Source organism: Tursiops truncatus, chromosome 7 (assembly GCF_011762595.2).
Source record: "Tursiops truncatus isolate mTurTru1 chromosome 7, mTurTru1.mat.Y, whole genome shotgun sequence".
In the NCBI taxonomy this organism is placed as follows: Eukaryota; Metazoa; Chordata; class Mammalia; order Artiodactyla; family Delphinidae; genus Tursiops; species Tursiops truncatus.
Window position 1 is genome coordinate 52,043,625 of NC_047040.1, and position 19,532 is coordinate 52,063,156.

General features: G+C 39.5%; 1 pseudogene; it reads left to right on the forward strand.

The window, feature by feature from the left end:
• The first annotated feature begins 3,537 nt into the window (after window positions 1-3,537).
• On the forward strand, window positions 3,538-7,258 carry LOC101337128 (importin-7-like; annotated as a pseudogene).
• The last annotated feature ends 12,274 nt before the right edge of the window (window positions 7,259-19,532 follow it).

Below are 19,532 nucleotides of genomic sequence, written 5' to 3' on the forward strand. Positions count from 1 at the left end.
ACAAGTAATGAAATTGAAACTGTGATTAAAAATCTTCCAAAAAACAAAAGTGCAGGACCAGATGGCTTCACAGGTGAATTCTATCAAACATTTAGAGAAGAGCTAACACCCATCCTTCTCAAACTCTTCCAAAAAATTGCAGAGGAAGGAACACTCCCAAACTCATTCTAGGAGGCCACCATCACCCTGATACCAAAACCAGACAAAGATACTACAAAAAAAGAAAATTACAGGCCAATATCACTGATGAATATAGATGCAAAAATCCTCAACAAAATACTAGGAAACAGAATCCAACAACACATTAGAAGGATCAAACACCATGATCAAGTGGGATTTATCCCAGGGATGCAAGCATTCTTCCACATACACAAATCAATCAATGTGATACACCATGTTAACAAATTGAAGAATAAAATCATATGATCGGGCTTCCCTGGTGGCGCAGTGGTTGAGAGTCCCCCTGCCAATGCAGGGGACGCAGGTTCGTGCCCCAGCCTGGGAATATCCCACATGCCACAGAGTGGCTGGGCCCGTGAGCCATGGCCACTGAGCCTGTGCATCCGGAGCCTGTGCTCGCAACGGGAGAGGCCACAGCAGTGATGGCCCGCGTACCGCAAAAAAAAAATCATATTATCATCTCAATAGATACAGAGAAAGCTTTTCACAAAATTCAACACCCATTTATGATAAAAACTCTCCAGAAAGTGAGCACAGAGGGAACCTACCTCAAGATAATAAAGGCCATATACGACAAACCCACAGCAAACATCATTCTCAATGGTGAAAAACTGAAAGCATTACCTCTAAGATCAGGAACAAGACAAGGATGTCCACTCTCACCACTATTATTCAACGTAGTTTTGGAACTCCTAGCCTTGGTGATCAGAGAAGAAAAAGAAATAAAGAGAATACAAACTGGAAAAGAAGAAGTAAAATTGTCACTGTTTGCAGATGACATATACTATACATAGAGAATCCTAAAGATGCCACCAGAAAACTACTAGAGCTAATCAATGAATTTGGTAAGGTTGCAGGATACAAAATTAATGCACAGAAATCTCTTGCATTCCTATACACTAATGATGAAAAATCTGAAAGAGAAATTAAGGAAACACTCCCATTTACCATTGCAAGAGAAAGAATAAAATACCTAGGAATAAACCTACCTAGGGAGACCAAAGACCTGTATGCAGAAAACTATAAGACACTGATGAAAGAAATTAAAGATGATACCAACAGATGGAGAGATATACAATGCTCTTGGATTGGAAGAATCAATACTGTGAAAATGACTCTACTACCCAAAGCAATCTACAGATTCAATGCAATCCCTATCAAATTACCAATAGCATTTTTTACGGAACTAGAAGAAAAAAATCTTAAAATTTGTATGGAGTCAAAAAAGACCCCGAATAGCCAAAGCAGTCTTGAGGGAAAGAAACGGAGATGGAGGAATTAGACTCCCTGACTTCAGACTATACTACAAAGCTACAGTAATCAAGACAATATGATACTGGCACAAAAACAGAAACATAGATCAATGGAACAAGATAGAAAGCCCAGAGGTATACCCACGCACCTGTGGTCAACTAATCTATTACAAAGGAGGCAAGGATATACAATGGAGAAAAGACAGTCTCTTCAATAAGTCGTGTTCGGAAAACTGGACAGCTACATGTAATCGAATGAAATTAGAACACTCCCTAACACCATACACAAAAATAAACTCAAAATGGATTAGAAACGTAAATGTAAGATCAGACATTATAAAACTCTTAGAGGAAAACATAGGAAGAACACTCTTTGACGTAAATCACAGCAAGATCGTTTTTGATCCACCTCCTAGAGTAATGAGAATAAAAACAAAAATAAACAAATGGGACCTAATGAAACTTCAAAGCTTTTGCACAGCAAAGGAAACCATAAACAAGATTAAAAGACAACCCTCAGAATGGGAGAAAATATTTGCAAATGAATCAACGGACAAAGGATTAATCTCCAAAATATATAAACAGCTCATGCAGCTCAATATTAAAAAAACAAACAACCCAATCCAAAAATGGGCAGAAGATCTAAATAGACATTTCTCCAAAGAAGACATACAGATGGCCAAGAAGCACATGAAAAGCTGCTCAACATCACTAATTATTAGAGAAATGCAAATCAAAACTACAATGAGGTATCACCTCACAGCAGTTAGAATGGGCTTCATCAGATAATCTACAAATAGCAAATGCTGGAGAGGATGTGGAGAAAAGGGAACCCTCTTTCACAGTTGGTGGGAATGTAAACTGATACAGCCACTATGGAGAACAGTATGGAGGTTCCTTAAAAAACTAAACATAGAATTACCATATGACCCAGCAATCCCACTACTGGGCATATACCCTGAGAAAACCACAATTCAAAAAGACACACGCACCCCAATGTTTACTGCAGCACTATTTATAATTGCCAGGTCATGGAAGCAACCTAAATGCCCATCAACAGACAAATGGATAAAGAAGTAGTGGTACATATATACAATGGAATATTACTCAGCCATAAAAAGGAACGAAATTTTGTCATTTGTTGAGACGTGGGTGGATCCAGAGACTGTCATACAGAGTGAAGACATAAAAAGAAAAACAAATATCATATATTAACGCATACATGTGGAACCTAGAAAAATGGTACAGAAGAACCGGTTTGCAGGGCAGAAATTGAGACACAGATGTACAGAACAAATGTATGGAAACCAAGGGGGGAAAGCCACAGGGGGGCGGGGGTGGTGGTGGTGGGATGAATTGGGAGATTGGGACTGACATGTATACACTGATGTGTATAAAACTGATGACTAATAAGAACCTGATGTATTTAAAAAAAACAAGATTTCCCCCTGAAAACCAACAGGGAGATCATTCAGTATATAGAAGGATTTAAAGGGAAAAAAGTCACCCCAGGGGTGCTACCTCCTCCTCATATTGTCAGAGGACCAGATATATGCACTTGGAACAGAAATACCAATTGTTTTCCTTCATGCTGTGGACTTGGATAAGAAAAATGTCTCCTCCCCATAATCTCACCATTTACTTTGGCTCCACCTATGTATCCATTACAAGAGAACTGGCTAATCTTGCTCTCCAAGACCAGAGAGCCATTGATTTACTTGGGTGGTCTAAGGACACCTACCCTCCTGATGAACATTTCTGGGTGACACTTAACAGGATTCCAGCAGGTCTTGTCTGTAGGAGCGACAGCGACAGCGACAGCAGGTCTTGTCTGTAGGAGCGACAGCTCAGGGCCACGTGGGCTGCGGACTGCCCAAGTGGACTACATCTCCCAAAGGGCTCCACAGGCACGCCAACAGGAAGTGGCTGGAGCATCTCCCACCTCCACGCCGAGAAGAAGAGGTTCTATCCGTGGCCTTGGCGCTTCTCTTTCCTTTCGCACCGGTTGCCGCTGCGGAGCATGGCAGGTCCATGTGTGCAGTGAGCGGCGCTATTCCCGGGCCAGTAGCACCCGACCCCTGGGTTTGACTGCGTCCACCCTGCCATGGACCCCAACACCATTATCGAAGCCCTGCGGGGCACCATGGACCCAGCCCTGCGTGAGGCCATGGAGCACCAGCTCAATGAAACACACAAGTCTCTGAATTTTGTTTCAACACTGCTTCAGATTACTATGTCAGAACAACTGGATTTACCTGTGAGACAGGCAGGTGTTATCTATTTGGAAAATATGATAACACAGTATTGGCCTGATCGGGAAACAGCACCAGGGGATATATCCCCTTATACTATTCCAGAAGATCGACATTGTTTTCGAGAAAATATTGTAGAAGTCATTATCCACTCTCCTGAGTTCATCAGGGTACAGATTACTACATGCATTCATCATATCATCAAACATGATTATCCAAGTCGCTGGACTGCCATTGTGGACAAAATTGGCTTTTACCTTCAGTCTGATAACAGTGCATGTTGGCTAGGAATTCTTCTTTGCCTCTATCAGCTTGTGAAAAATGACTACCCATCTTCCTGCTAAGGAATCTTCCAGCTGTTGCTCCAACCTCTGTCAGAGTGCCAGTTGTAGTTCTGGTATAAGAAACCAGAGGAACGGAGTCCATTGGTAGCAGCAATGCAATATTTCCTGCCAGTTCTAAAGGACCGTTTTATCCAGCTTCTTTCTGATCAGTCTGATCAATCTGTCCTCATCCAGAAACAAATTTTTAAGATCTTCTATGCTCTTGTTCAGTATACACTACCACTGGAGCTTATAAACCAACAGAACCTGACAGAATGGGTAAAAATTTTAACGACTGTTGTGAACAGGGATGTACCTAATGAAACACTTCAAGTTGAAGAAGATGGCAGACCTAAATTACCATGGTGGAAATGTAAGAAGTGGGCTTTACATATCTTAGCAAGGGTTTTTTTTTTTTTTTAAGCCTTGCGCTCCCTGAAGGTTTTCGGCAAAGCATTTTTTTCTTTTTTTAAACAGAGAACAGGAGTATTTATTTATTTATTTATTTTTAAATTTATTTATTTATTTTTGGCTGTGTTGGGTCTTCATTTCTGTGCGAGGGCTTTCTCTAGTTGTGGCAAGAGGGGGCCACTCTTCATCGCGGTGCACAGGCCTCTCACTATCGCGGCCTCTCTTGTTGCAGAGCACAGGCTCCAGACGCGCAGGTTCAGTAGTTGTGGCTCACGGGCCTGGTTGCTCCGCGGCATGTGGGATCTTCCCAGACCAGGGCTCGAACCCGTGTCCCCTGCATTAGCAGGCAGATTCTCAACCACTGCGCCACCAGGGAAGCCCAGCAAGACTTTTTGAAAGATGTGGAAGCCCTGGCAATGTTTCCAAGGAGTATAATGAATTTGCTGAAGTATTTCTGAAGGCATTTGCTGTTGATGTCCAACAAGTTTTATTGAAGGTGTTATATCAGTACAAGGAGAAGCAATATATGGCTCCTCGAGTTTTACAACAGACATTTAATTATATTAATCAAGGAGTTTCTCATGCTCTCACCCGGAAGAATCTGAAGCCTCATATGCAAGGCATTATCCAAGATGTTATTTTTCCATTGATGTGCTATACAGATGCTGATGAGGAACTTTGACAAGAAGACCCCTGTGAATATATACACATGAAGTTTGATGTCTTTGAGGATTTCATCTCTCCTACCACTGCTGCCCAGACACTTTTGTTTACAGCTTGTAGTAAGAGGAAAGAGGTACTACAAAAGGCTATGGGATTTTGCTACCAGATTCTTACAGAACCAAATGCTGATCCTCGAAAAAAAGATGGAACCCTGCATATGATTGGCTCTTTAGCTGAAATACTCCTGAAGAGAAAGATCTACAAAGATCAGATGGAATATATGTTGCAGAATCATGTATTCCACCTCTTCAGCAGTGAACTAGGCTATACGAGAGCGAGCGCTTGCTGGTCCTTCACTATTTTTGTGAAGTGAAGTTCAAAGTGACCAGAACCTGCAAACAGCCCTAGAGCTGACACGAAGATGTCTGATTGATGATAGGGAAATGCCTGTTAAAGTGGAAGCTGCCATTGCACTTCAAGTGCTGATCAGCTATCAAGAGAAAGCTAAAGAATACGTCACACCATTCGTCCAACCTGTCACGCAGGCTTTTCTTCATATTATAAGAGAAACAGAAAATGATGATCTTACCAATGTAATTCAGAAAATGATCTGCGAGTATAGTGAAGAAGTTACTCCTATTGCAGTAGAAATGACACAACGTTTGGCAATGACATTTAATCAAGTAATCCAGACTGGGCCAGATGAAAAAGGAAGTGATGACAAAGCAGCTACTGCTGTGGGAATCCTGAATCCCATCGACACACTTCTTAGTGTAGTTGAAGATCACAAAGAAATAACCCAGCAGCTTGAAGGAATCTGCTTACAGGTCATTGGAACTGTTTTACAACAGCATGTCTTAGGATTCTATGAGGAGATCTTCTCTTTAGCACATAGTTTGACATGTCAACAAGTGTCTCCACAGATGTGGCAGCTACTACCTCTGGCATTTTAGGTTTTTCAGCAAGATGGCTTTGATTACTTTACAGATATGATGCCTCTGCTTCATAACTGTGTAACAGTTGATACAGACACACTTCTGTCTGATAGCAAGTACCTTGAAATGATATACAGTATGTGCAAAAAGGTTCTTACAGGAGTTGCAGGAGAAGATGCAGAATGTCACGCAGCAAAATTTACAGGTGATCATTCTGTGGTGCAAAGGGCATGGCATTGACCAGTGTATTCCCTTATTCGTGGAAGCAGCATTAGAGAGACTGACAAGAGAGGTGAAGACAAGTGAACTTCGAACAATGTGCCTGCAAGTTGCCGTTGCAGCTTTGTATTATAATCCACACCTCCTTCTCAACACCTTAGAAAATTTTCACTTCCCTAATAATATTGAACCAGTTACAGATCATTGTATTACACAGTGGCTTAATGATGTTGATTGTTTCTTGGGGCTTCATGACAGAAAGATGTGTGTTCTGGGCCTATGTGCTCTTATTGATGTGGAACGAATACCACAAGTTTTAAATCAGGTTTCTGGACAGATTTTGCCAGCTTTTATTCTTTTATTTAATGGATTAAAAAGAGCATACACCTGCCATGCAGAACAGGAGAATGACAGTGATGATGATGATGAATCGGAGGAACTGGGGAGTGATGAAGATGATATTGATGAAGATGGACAAAAATATTTGGAGATCCTGGCTAAGCAAGTGGGCGAAGATGGAGATGATGAAGACTGGGAAGAAGATGATGCTGAAGAAACTGCCCTGGAAGGCTCTTCCACGATCACTGATGATGAAGATAACCCTGTTGATGAGTATCAGATATTTAAAGCTATATTCGAACTATACAAAATCGTAATTCCGTGTGGTATCAGGCTCTGACTCATGGTCTTAATGAAGAACAAAGAAAACTGTTACAGGATATAGCAACTCTAGCTGATCAAAGAAGAGCAGCCCATGAATCCAAAATGATTGAGAAGCATGGAGGATACAAATTCAGTGCTCCAGCTGTGCCCAGTTCTTTCAGTTTTGGAGGCCCGGCACCAGGGGTGAATTGAGTTACCACTTTCCTGCAGTGTGATTGTAGTGAAGAGCTTGTGTTCCTCCTAGTAGCGGTTCCAGAACTGGTTCATGTTATCCACTCTAAACTAACTGATCAATAGATGGACAAAAAAAAACCCAGGAGGTGGGACCTGATCATGCAACTTGGCACTGAAAATGAATCCAGAAGGATTTTGGTGGGGGAGGGAGGTAACTTGGGGGACAGGGAGTATTTTCTTTACTTTTTGAAGAAAGTAAGATTCTGACTAAAAGTTCAAGTGACACTGTGGAAATCTGCAACAAGAGGGTATGCCATGAAGGCAGCCTTTCTTCTTCCGAGGAAAAAACAGGCATGGGCTACAGGACTATTCAAAATGTCTCATTTACAGTATAAGCTCAGAGGTAGATGTAATTTTTACACCTATGAGTATTTGTCCGATTTCTGTCTCTTCCTCACCATTGGGTATCTATTCTTTATATGTAAATAAGATAAGGTGATCGATAGCCTTATTCAATCTTCGTCATTTTCATCATCAAAGATTGTTCCTATGTAGATTATTGGACATTTATTGTAGTACTACATAACTGATTTAAAAAAATCTGTAAATGAATTAACACTTTCATATTGAAACAAGCCTGCTAGCCTATGTATAAAATAGCAAAATGTTTGCTGTTTATAAAAAGATGAGATGTAATGGGGTGGGGGGCAGGGGTAATTTCAAGTTATTAATTTAAAAATGAACTAGCAATTTTGTGCCTGGTGACTTTGTGGTGCACTCACCTCTGATAGTGACTTGAATTCAGTATGTTAAAAGGGGTTAGTGATATTTCATTGCTGCTAAAAATGGAAACTCCCTCTGTGTCCTGTTTTCTCTTAAAGCTCTCAGTGTACAAGTGGATATTTGGATAGAAGACCTTACTGTAACAAATAGGAAAGATGATATTTGAAGCATGTAAATTGGATATAAAATTCTACTCTTAAAGAGTTGATAAAAGAGTATGGCTAAACATCTATATATGTAATCTATTAAAAGAACTTAATTCTGCAAAACAAAGAACTACCATACAACCCAGCAATCCCACTACTAGGCATATACCCTGAGAAAACTATAATTCAAAAAGAGTCATGTCGCACAATGTTCATTGCAGCTCTATTTACAATAGCCAGGACATGGAAGTAACCTAAGTGTCCATCAACAGATGAATGGATAAAGAAGATGTGGCACATATATACAATGGAATATTACTCAGCCATAAAAAGAAACGAAATTGAGTTATTTGTAGTGAGGTGGATGACCTAGAGTCTTTCATACAGAGTGAAGTAAGTCAGAAAGAGAAAAACAAATACCATACACTAACACATACGTATGGAATCTAGAAAAAAAAAACATGGTTCTGAAGAACCTAGGGGCAGGACAGGAATAAAGATGCAGACGTAGAGAATGGACTTGAGGACATGGGGAGTGGGAAGGGTAAGCTGAGACGAAGTGAGACAGTGGCATGGACATATATACACTACCAAATGTAAAATAGATAGCTAGTGGGAAGCAGATGCATAGCACAGGGAGATCAGCTGGGTGCTTTGTGACCACCTAGAGGGCTGGGATAGGGAGGGTGGGAGGGAGACACAAGAGGGAGGAGATACGGGGATATGTGTATATGTATAACTGATTCACTTTGTTATAAAGCAGAAACTAACACACATTGTAAGGCAATTATACTCCAATAAAGATGTTAAAAAAATAAAAAAGAAAAAAAGATGTCTGCTCTTTGAAAGGCCCTGAGGTGAGAATGAAGACAAGCCATAGACTGGGAGAAAATATTTGCAAATCATATATCTTGCTAAAGAAATTGTGTCTAGAAAAAGATGTATATTTAGATATAAATATATCCTAGAAAAATAATATATTTATTCTCAAAACTCAATAATAAAACAACCCAATTAAAAAATGGGCAAAAGATTTGAACAGATACTTCACCAAGAATGATACACATATAGCAAATAAGCACTGAAAAGACACTCAACATCATGTATTGCTAGAGATATAATAGTACACAGCTATTAAAATTAAAATACTGACTATACCAAGTGTTGACGAGAAAGAAGAATAACTAGAGCTCTCATACACTGGTGGTGGGAATAACAACAGTACAACCACATCAGAAAACAGGTTGGCAGCTTCCTAGAAATTTAAACAGATGCCTACCATATGATCCAGCCATTCCATTCCTAGGTATTTACCCAAGATAAATTAAAACACACGTCCATACAAAGGCTTATGCAAATGTTCATAGCAGCCTTATTTGTCATAGCCAAAAACTGGAAAGAACTCAAATGCTCATCAGTAAGTGAATGGATAAATGCATTTTGATATATTCATAGGATACCACTATTCAGCAAGAAAACGGAATGAACTACTGATAAACACGACAACATGGATGAATCACAGAATAATTAGGATGAGTGAAAAAGGCCAGACAAAAAAAAGGTGAAAAAAATTTTTGCAAATCGCTGTTTAAATTAACCTTGTCTATCTTTATGTTGTCATATTAAAGCTAGAGCCCTGAAACCCTTTAAATACTATAGGAAGATTCCGTACATTATATTAAACCATTCCATTTATATAAAATTCTACATGTAAACCAATGCCTAGTGACAGAAAGCAGATTTTCGGTTGCCTGGGGGACCAGTTAGGGGGTGGGGGAAATTGGAGGAATTAGAAAAGGCATGAGGAAACTTTTGGGATGGTCACTACGTTCACCATTTTGTTTGTGGTGATCATTTCTTGGGCAAATATGTATGTCAAAACTTACCAAATGCTTCATTTTAAATATGTGCAGTTTACTGTATGTCAAGTTATTCCTCAATTAAGCTCTTAGAAAAAGGAGGAGAAGTAGGAGAAGGAGAAGGGAAGAAGGAGAAAATAGATACATGAGCTTAGAGAAGTGGCGTTTGCTAGAGAGAGAAGTTTTGGAAGTCATCAGCGTGTAAATGGTACTTCAGACCCTGGGAATGAATGAAATCACTTAGGGAGAGATTAGTCAGAAAAGAGAAGGGGACCTAGGATGCCGCAATAAGAAACACCAAAATTTAGAAGTTTAGGATGGAGAGGATCATGACACATTCTTTGGTTTTCTTAAATTGTTTAAATCCAACCCATATCAAGTTTAAAGCATCTGATCACCATTTTATTCACTATAGGCTGAACCAATAGGAATGCAGACCCATTTAAGAGCTTGTAACTTAACAATTATTGTGTCTTTTTTACTTGCTCCTATTCATTAGTCCAGAGAACTTAACATGATTATTGTTGATCTTAATTGACAGAAGTCATCTTTTGTTTTTTCCTTAATGCTATTATTTTAAGCTTTTATTCAAAATTATTATAGTGAAAATATTTCTTATATTTCTATGAAATATGCCAGCATATTTTACAGATATATCGCATTCTAACTTATTTAATGTTCAGCTAACAACATCATATTTGGCATGTGTCCTCAACAGCATACAGAACATAAAGGTATTCACAGAAATGAAAATGCAAACATGGTCATTTATCTTTTTTATAAATTTATTTATTTGTTTGTTTTTATCCTTGGCAGTGTCGGGTCTCCATTGTTGTGCGTGGGCTTTCTCTAGTTGCGGCGAGCGGGGGTTACTCTTCCTTGAGGTGCGCGGGCTTCTCATTGTCGTGACTTCTCTTTTTGCAGAGCACGGGCTCTAGGCGCACGGGCTTCAGTAGTTGTGGCTCGTGGGCAGTAGAGCACAGGCTCAGTAGTTGTGGTGCATGGGCTTAGCTGGTCCGTGGCATGTGAGATCTTCCCAGGGCAGGGATCGAACCTGTGTCTCCAGCACCAGCAGGCAGACTCTTAACCACTGCACCACCAGGGAAGCCCAACATTGTCATTTTAATTGATATTTATATGTGTCAGTGTATCCTAAATTAAGTTGATTAGAGTTTAAAAATACGTAAATTTTGTGTTTAAGCTTAATGTAAATTATTTCAAGTGACTAAATTAACTTTGTCCATTTGTTTATTTCTATCTTGTTATTTTAAAGCTAAAGGCCTGAAATGTTCTAAATACTCCAGGAGCTTTTTAAATTCTCATATTTATATCAGAAATGGAGTTTTAGTTTCAAAAACCAAAAAATCCAATGCATCTCTTCCCTCAGTCTTCTCTCCATCTCAAACTATTCACTCTGCTTCTTCCCGCCCATTATCAAATATTTCCATCAGTGTTTATGCTCGCTGGCTCCACTTCCCATCCTTCTCAGCCAATCAGTCTTCTCAAAATGCTCTCTCAAAGTCCACCATGAAATCACCGTCCCCAGCATCCCTGAGTACTCTTCTAGTCTCCTGTTACTTGAGCTCACTGCAACATTTGACCCTACAGATGGCTCCATTCTTTTCACAACTCCCGTTTTGTTTGTTTGTTTGTTTATTGCTTCTGGGATCCTACCTCCTCTTACTTTGCTGGCTTATCCTTTTCAGTTCCTGAGTTTTTCATTCTCAGCTTAAATTTTGAATTTGCATGCTTCTCTTTTCTACCCTTTTCATTCTCTTCCCTCTTCTTGGACAATCTTAGCCTCATCCATCCATGTTTTTCCCTTCAGCCTCCTAAATTATTTGCATTTTCATTTGTTCTCCCGCTTGGAGCCAAAACACTCTTGCCTACTTTAGTTTCTTGGCTAGCTCACACTGGACCTGAAAGACTCAGGTCAAGAAAATATGTAATTCTTAATGGCTTAGAAGCCGTATCTGTTCAACAGTAAGCAAGCCTGTTAGCAGAGAATAAACCTTACCATAACTATGTTGCAATACTGTGTAAAGTGACAACTAGACAATCAGCTCCAATTCTCAACAGAATTACTTGAGGGGTAGTTTTCGGACAAACAAACAAACAAAAACAAATATAAACTTGTGGTTGTCAGTTACTGAGTAGTATATAAAAGTTGTAGGAAAAGGCACTCGAAAGTAAAATCTAAGAAAGGGTACGAACTTCCCACTTGGCCCAGAGCCAGGGCTCATTCTACATGAATTTCATCAACATCCTGTCTAGTTGAAAGTAAACCAAAGTAAATTAAGGTATAATTTGCAACCAGAGGATACAGCATTGTGCTGAAGCCTAGAGAGGCTCTGTTCCTAGTGTTTCTGACTCCTCACTGTTCTAGATAAAGCAACTTAAGTGCTACACATACAGTATAAACCTCTTTGGACCAAACCCAAGATATATCTACAGTGAGGTCCATTTCAGTGTTTAGGGAACCCAGAGGATTTGGAAAGGCTTTATTCTTGTAGGTGCCACTAATGGAAGAATTTGTCTTATTGTCACAAAAGCAAATTTCTCTTCATTTCTAAATCAAATTATTCACTGAAGGAATTCTTCATCAAAATCACAGTTTATGAGGAGTAGACTGTATATAATTTGTACCCATGTGTTCTATAATCATAGAAAATTAACCTGTATAATCAACTATCTTTTCATTTCTTAGAAATACTTTCTTTGAGTTTTCTAAATAAAATCTGTGTTTGTAGCTGTTATTATCTGAAGTTTAATATGGACCTCAATCTTTTAATGTCCGTCAAAATATTCCATGTGTGCATTTGGTAAAGAAAAAAGGGGCAGGTGTGTGTGTGTGTGTGTGTGTGTGTGTGGAGAGAGAGAGAGAATATAAAAGAGAGAATGGGATTAAGAGATGATACAGAAATTAAACATTTATTCAAATTAATTTGTATATAAGATAAATGATGTGAGTCATAAAATATTAGAAGTTTTAATACACATAAGATTTTAGTTATGAATTTTTTAAATGCTTATTTTAATGATGTCTACATTCACATGTAAAATCATTTGCATATCACTCAGTAACACACCTGTTTTTCTTATTTTTTTACTTTTGTGATCATTTTTATACCTGCATCACATGAAAACAGTTAGTGAGCTGTCCACATGAAATTATTTTTAAAACTATTTCTCTCTCAATAGTTCCTCTTACTTATAAAGTAGCAGATAACATCAGTGCCTACGTACAGTTAAAAGAAAGACATTCTGTTTATTCTTCTTTGATGAAGCTTTACTAGAAATGGGTTATATTCACGTAGTTTGAAGATGAGAACAGAAAATTATAAATCTTAGAGAGACTGCAAGTGTGGAGCTGGCACGTCAATGACATTTATAAAGAACATTATCTTAAACAGCTGTCCATTAATAAGTTTCTGAGCATACTGCTTGGCAGACACATTTATAACACAGGGAAGAGCCCACAAAGGCTTTTATTTCAATTACTGTGACGATTCTCCAGGGTGACTCTTGGTGTCCAAGATGAAAGGCCATTGTAGTTAGTCAATACATTTTCTACTACTGATTTTCTCCACTAATAAGATTGAAGCACATTATTTGTTCTAGGTTTCAAGATCTTAAAAAGGGTAAAGATGTTAGACTTTACAATTAAGCAAAACCCTAAGGTACTGGGGAGGGGTGGGTCCTCTCTGTAGAAACCTGTCTTGTCAAGAGTTATTGAGCTGATGACTAATTATCTATACTGACTTGTACCAGAAGGCAACTGACCGTTGCGCGTTAATACTGAAAGTAAGCTTCTCAGCTAATCAGCAGATGGAAACTTCCCACAGGATTCTCAGAGCAAGGGCTTTCAGCATGTTTTGATTATGCAAGAAGTCTATTCATTAATTTTGAAAAGAACACTGCAACGCCCCCCCACCCCCACCCCGAATTTTTTTTCGGAAGAGTTAACTTAAAGCAACAGGAAGTAAAAGGTTGATCCTGAGATCACAGGAAGAACAGTATCTGACCTACTGCTCTTTAACATACTGTTGATTTTCTTCAAAAAGAATAGTAAGAAGGATATTTGCCTTTCCTTATTTATGTATTTCTTTTACACTCTGCCAGTTCACATGATTCAAAGACTTCTGTCCTAAACAAGTGATTGCCAAAGCCCAGCATTATAGGGAAAGAAAACAATTAATTGCTCGTGGATATTTGCAAATGAAGCAACTGACAAAGGATTAATTTCCAAAATTTACAAGCAGCTCATGCAGCTCAATAACAAAAAACCCAATCCAAAAATGGGCAGAAAACCTAAATAGACATTTCTCCAAAGAAGATATACAGACTGCCAACAAACACATGAAAGAATGCTCAACATCATTAATCATTAGAGAAATGCAAATCAAAACTACAATGAGATATCATCTCACACCAGTCAGAATGGCCATCATCAAAAAATCTACAAACAATAAATGCTGGAGAGGGTGTGGAGAAAAGGGAACACTCTTGCACTGCTGGTGGGAATGTGAATTGGCTCAGCCACTATGGAGAACAGTATGGAGGTTCCTTAAAAAAACTAAAAATAGAACTACCATATGACCCAGCAATCCCACTACTGGGCATATACCCTGAGAAAACCATAATTCAAAAAGAGTCATGTACCAAAATGTTCATTGCAGCTCTATTTACAATAGCCCGGAGATGGAAACAACCTAAGTGCCCATCATCGGATGAATGGATAAAGAAGATGTGGCACATATATACAATGGAATATTACTCAGCCATAAAAAGAAATGAAATTGAGCTATTTGTAATGAGGTGGATAGACCTAGAGTCTGTCATACAGAGTGAAGTAAGTCAGAAAGAGAAAGACAAATACCGTATGCTAACACATATATATGGAATCTAAGAAAAAAAGATGTCATGAAGAACCTAGGGGTAAGACAGGAATAAAGACACAGACCTACTAGAGGACGGACTTGAGGATATGGGGAGGGGGAAGGGTGAGCTGTGACAAAGCGAGAGAGAGGCATGGACATATATACACTATCAAACATAACGTAGATAGCTAGTGGGAAGCAGCCGCATAGCACAGGGATATCAGCTCGGTGCTTTGTGACCACCTGGAGGGGTGGGATAGGGAGGGTGGGAGGGAGGGAGATGCAAGAGGGAAGAGATATGGGAACATATGTATATGTATAACTGATTCACTTTGTTATAAAGCAGAAACTAACACACCATTGTAAAGTAATTATGCCCCAATAAAGATGTTAAAAAAAAGAAACTCAGAATTCTCACACTGCATTAGTCTATCACTCCCCTACTTCTCCTCTGTACAGTAGGTGCATTTTTTGAGAAAAGGAGAGCTTGATTTTGTAAATATGTTGATGGGGAGGAAACTACTCAAAAGAAAAGCTAAAGCTCAGAAAAATACTCAAGATTTCTTTTTCCCAACCTCAGGGTTTAAACATCTTTTTCTCCTCTCGAAAAATAATTTTTGAATAAATTTTAAAATGTTCAAAATGGTTTATGCATTGGTCCAGTTTTTTATTGTACTAGGATAACTTTTTTTTTTTTTTTTTTTGCGGTACGCGGGCCTCTCACTGTTGTGGTCTCTCCCGTTGTGTAGCACAGGCTCCAGACACGCAGGCTCAGCGGCCATTGCTCACGGGCCCAGCCATTCCGCGGCATGTGGGATCTTCCCGGACCGGGGCACGAACCCGTGTCCCCTGCATCGGCAGGCGGACTCTCAACCACTGTGCCACCAGGGAAGCCCTACGATAACTTTTAATGTTCTTCCTAAGTTATACCATTGATATTCATCTTTCAAACAGTAGTAAACTAGTGCCAGATAAAAATTGTCACTCGCCATCTGCCTCTACAAGGATTAGGTCACTAGTCACTGCAGTTGCTGACCTTCAATACACCCTGAAAGGAAATCAGGGCAGAGATCAGGAATGAGGCACTCTGTGTTCTGGGAAAACCTGGCAGAGCAGGCCTTCAGATAGTTAGATATTTTCAGGAGAAGATTTTATGAGCGCAAATTCTTGCATCTTCTCATACCTAGAAAAGCACTAAAATCATTAATGGAGACATCTGCTCCTCGTGACTAGCAGTGACATTCTGCCAAAATGTGTGCTTAATTTAAAGTATCCCCCCTCACCAAAGTCATATATATACTGACCACCCCCCTTACTTCTTCAGAGCAGTTCCTCAGAGCTATCTGAGAGGCTGTCCCCAGGCTATCATCCTCATTTTGCCCCAAATGAAACTTAACTCACAACTCTCATGTTGTGTAATTATTTTCAGTCGACACTAGAAACCCTGTAAAGATAGAAGTAGTAACACATATTGTAGCAAAACCATTTGTATCTTCTAAAATCAATCACTATGAATAAAATAATAAAATAAAATACCACTATAAAATCTTTACCTTGCCTTCAGGTAGTGTAAGTTTAGAATTAGTATTCTTAAATTATTCTATTTAAAGTGAAGACAAGATGGGTGCCTGAATATTGCCATCCAATGTCAATTGATGAATGTGGTACATAATCCCACCCGTAGAGCTGGTAGGAAACACTGATACTGACCAGGGTTCTTGGCCTTCCCCAATCAATAGAAATTGACTAAAGGCCAGACAAGAAATTCAGGCAAGGCTTTATTGGGACCCCTGCTGCAGCAGGGAGGAGAGAGAACAAACAACAGGTTCCCTTGCTAGCTCACTCCCTGGTGGGTAGGGGTGGGACAAGCTTGTTCCTTATATGGAACAAGGAAGGTATGAGTCCAGGGGTCGGACTGGAGGGATGGCTTAGGTGCTTTGCCCACCCCTTAGGTGGTGTTCTGTGCAGGAGGCATGTGGAGTACCCTGCTTTTGCTCCCGAAACCCCGTTTTTGCTCCCGAAACCCTGTTTTTGCTCCAGGTTCTTCAGAAAGGGCAGTTGGGTTTTTTGGTCTTTTTGTGTCTTTTGGTCCAGAATTTGCCCCAAATGCACTGTGCATGCAGTTATTTTGAGTCCCATACAGTTTCTTTGTATTTTGTTGCTTGAGGAGATGTTTGTCCAAGTGCAAGCACTGCAGCACTGCAGCAAAGGGTCCCAAGTCCCAGGCCTGTCTCAATACAACCAGAATAATGAATATAAAAATTCAAGTGACTGAAAGCCATGATAAAGAGGACATATCCTTAGCCTAAAATATGGGTTTTCTGGACATTCATTGTATTGTTAATGGTTCAAACCATATATTTTGCCTCTGCCTTCTTGCATTTCTAAGACAATGCTGCTTTATTTTCAGAATGTTTACCATTTCTAACTGTATTGTTTCCCAAAATTTCTGTCAGCAGGCTCCATAGAGTTCTGCTTATGCGAAGCACATCACCATTAAATCACTGGTGTCATCCTCTCAGGTACACTGCCCTGGCTCAGGAAGTGTTAGGGCCCTAACGAACCACAAAAGCTTAAGCAATCAGGAATTAATTTCATATCGTTTCCTTGGAACCCTTCCAAAAGTGATGGGTAACAGCCTTAAGAGCATCAGGAACCTATTGCATGAAAAACAAGAGTAAAGTACATTGTATAAAACAAGTATCTTTCTCAGGGAATGCAAAACGATTCCAAGTGGTGGGCAGAGACAAGACTTGAGCATACTGCTGGAACCTCTACCAGATCATCAACACTGAATTCTGAAGGAGGGTAGCTGTCTGGGGCAAATCAGCCACCATGAGTCACAGCCTGAAATTAAGTCAGGGTGAGGGTAGGATGGAGAAAGATTTGACTGAAGTTGCTGTAAGCGTGTCTAGCAGAAGCAAGTGCAGCTGGATCTCACACTAGCAATCATTTTATTTCCCTTTTAGTCAACTTTTAGCCCTCTGGCTCCCCTTTCCACATCCTGCTCAAAATTCATCCTGCACACACTTCCCTAGATAATCAACACCTACAACCTGTTGACAGAAAAAAAGCACAACATGAGAGTTGCGAGTTAAGTTTTATTTGGGGCAAAATGAGGACTGTAGCCTGGGAGACAACGTCTCAGGTAGGTCTGAGAAGCCTCTCTGAAGAGGTGAGGGAGGAGGTTAGTGTTACATATATGTGATCTTGGTGAAGGAAGATACATTCAATCAAGGACACATTTTGGCAGAAGGTCACTGCTAGTCACAAGGAGGTTACTGCTAGCCATGAGGAGCGAATGTCTCCATTAATGACATTAGTGCTTTTCTAGTTACGAACATTGAGGTGCATATATCTTTTTGAATTAACAAAAACGTAAATAGTACTTACTGTACAACATGCGCTGTTCTAAACACTTCATAAATGATCTCATTTAACAACCCAGCGTGGTAGAAATCATTATTTTACAGATGAGGAAACTAAGGCAGATGGCTAGTAAGTAATTTGCCTAAAATCACATAACCAGTCAGCAGTGGTTTAGGAATTTAAATGTAGCAATTGGGCTCCAGAGTCTATACAGCAGTTTGTCAGCCATTTGAGTTTGCTATTCTATAAAATATACCCATAACCTGAATAGGTACTAAGAGAATAAAATATGCGTATGTAAAAGCTACACAAATATTCCTGTTAGCTTATCATGTCTCTTGAGCCCAGAGAGAATTCTGGATATTAGAACCAGCAGTGAGAAAGAGCACAGTTACACACTGGAAAAAAACACACATCTCTAGTTGAGAAAAAACGAAATTCTGGTGTAATCTCAGGTCCAGTGTCCTCTGGGATAATAGAGCCAGAACTAGACACTTCAGATTTGCACAAATATAACACAAATTACTGGAAAAGATATGTTGCTAAAAGGCCCAACACATATCAACACAAAATATAATTTTCTATGTTGGAAGGTCTTGTAAATATACCCAAATGCTGACTCTCAACTATAATTGTAATAAAATAATTTATATCAATAAAAATGTGTAGAGGGCTTCCCTGGTGGCGCAGTGGTTGAGAGTCCGCCTGCCGATGCAGGGGACACGGGTTCGTGCCCCGGTCCGGGAAGATCCCACATGCCGCGGAATGGCTGGGCCCGTGAGCCATGGCCGCTGAGCCTGCGCGTCCGGAGCCTGTGCTCCACAACGGGAGAGGCCACAACAGTGAGAGGCCCGCGTACCGCAAAAAAAAAAAAAAAAAAATGTGTAGAATGTATAACAATCAAAGTTAAAAGGAACTCATTTTCGTTTCTTAATTGATATGTCTTAATTGATAAAGCTTACATTCCATGAGGGCAGAAAAGGGGGCAGTGGGAGCAGCCTGGAAAAAGCACAAAGGAGGCGAATCCTTGAAGAACGAGGACTAAAATTCTCTCTCATCTATGTTGCCTTTTCGTGAAAAAGAAGGTTTAAGGAGCCCTGAATAATCTAATATTTACAACGTAGGAGAAAACTATTTCCAACATTGAAACTTGGAGCCTTTTTAGATGATTATTAAACAGCCATGTACTCTGTATTTGCCAAAAGGAGATTAAGAAAAGTCTTAGTCATGATATTGATTCTGCCCCAAGTTTAAAACTCCTGAGGGGAAATTTTTTTAAATAAAGAGGATGTCTGCTGCACAACAGGACTATATCTTTTTGGAATCACTAATCTAATTAAGTTTTCTTTGCATTTTGGGTTTAAAGATAGACTTTTAGAATGAAACAAAAAGAAAGTCTTCTAAAAACCAAGGAATCAGTAA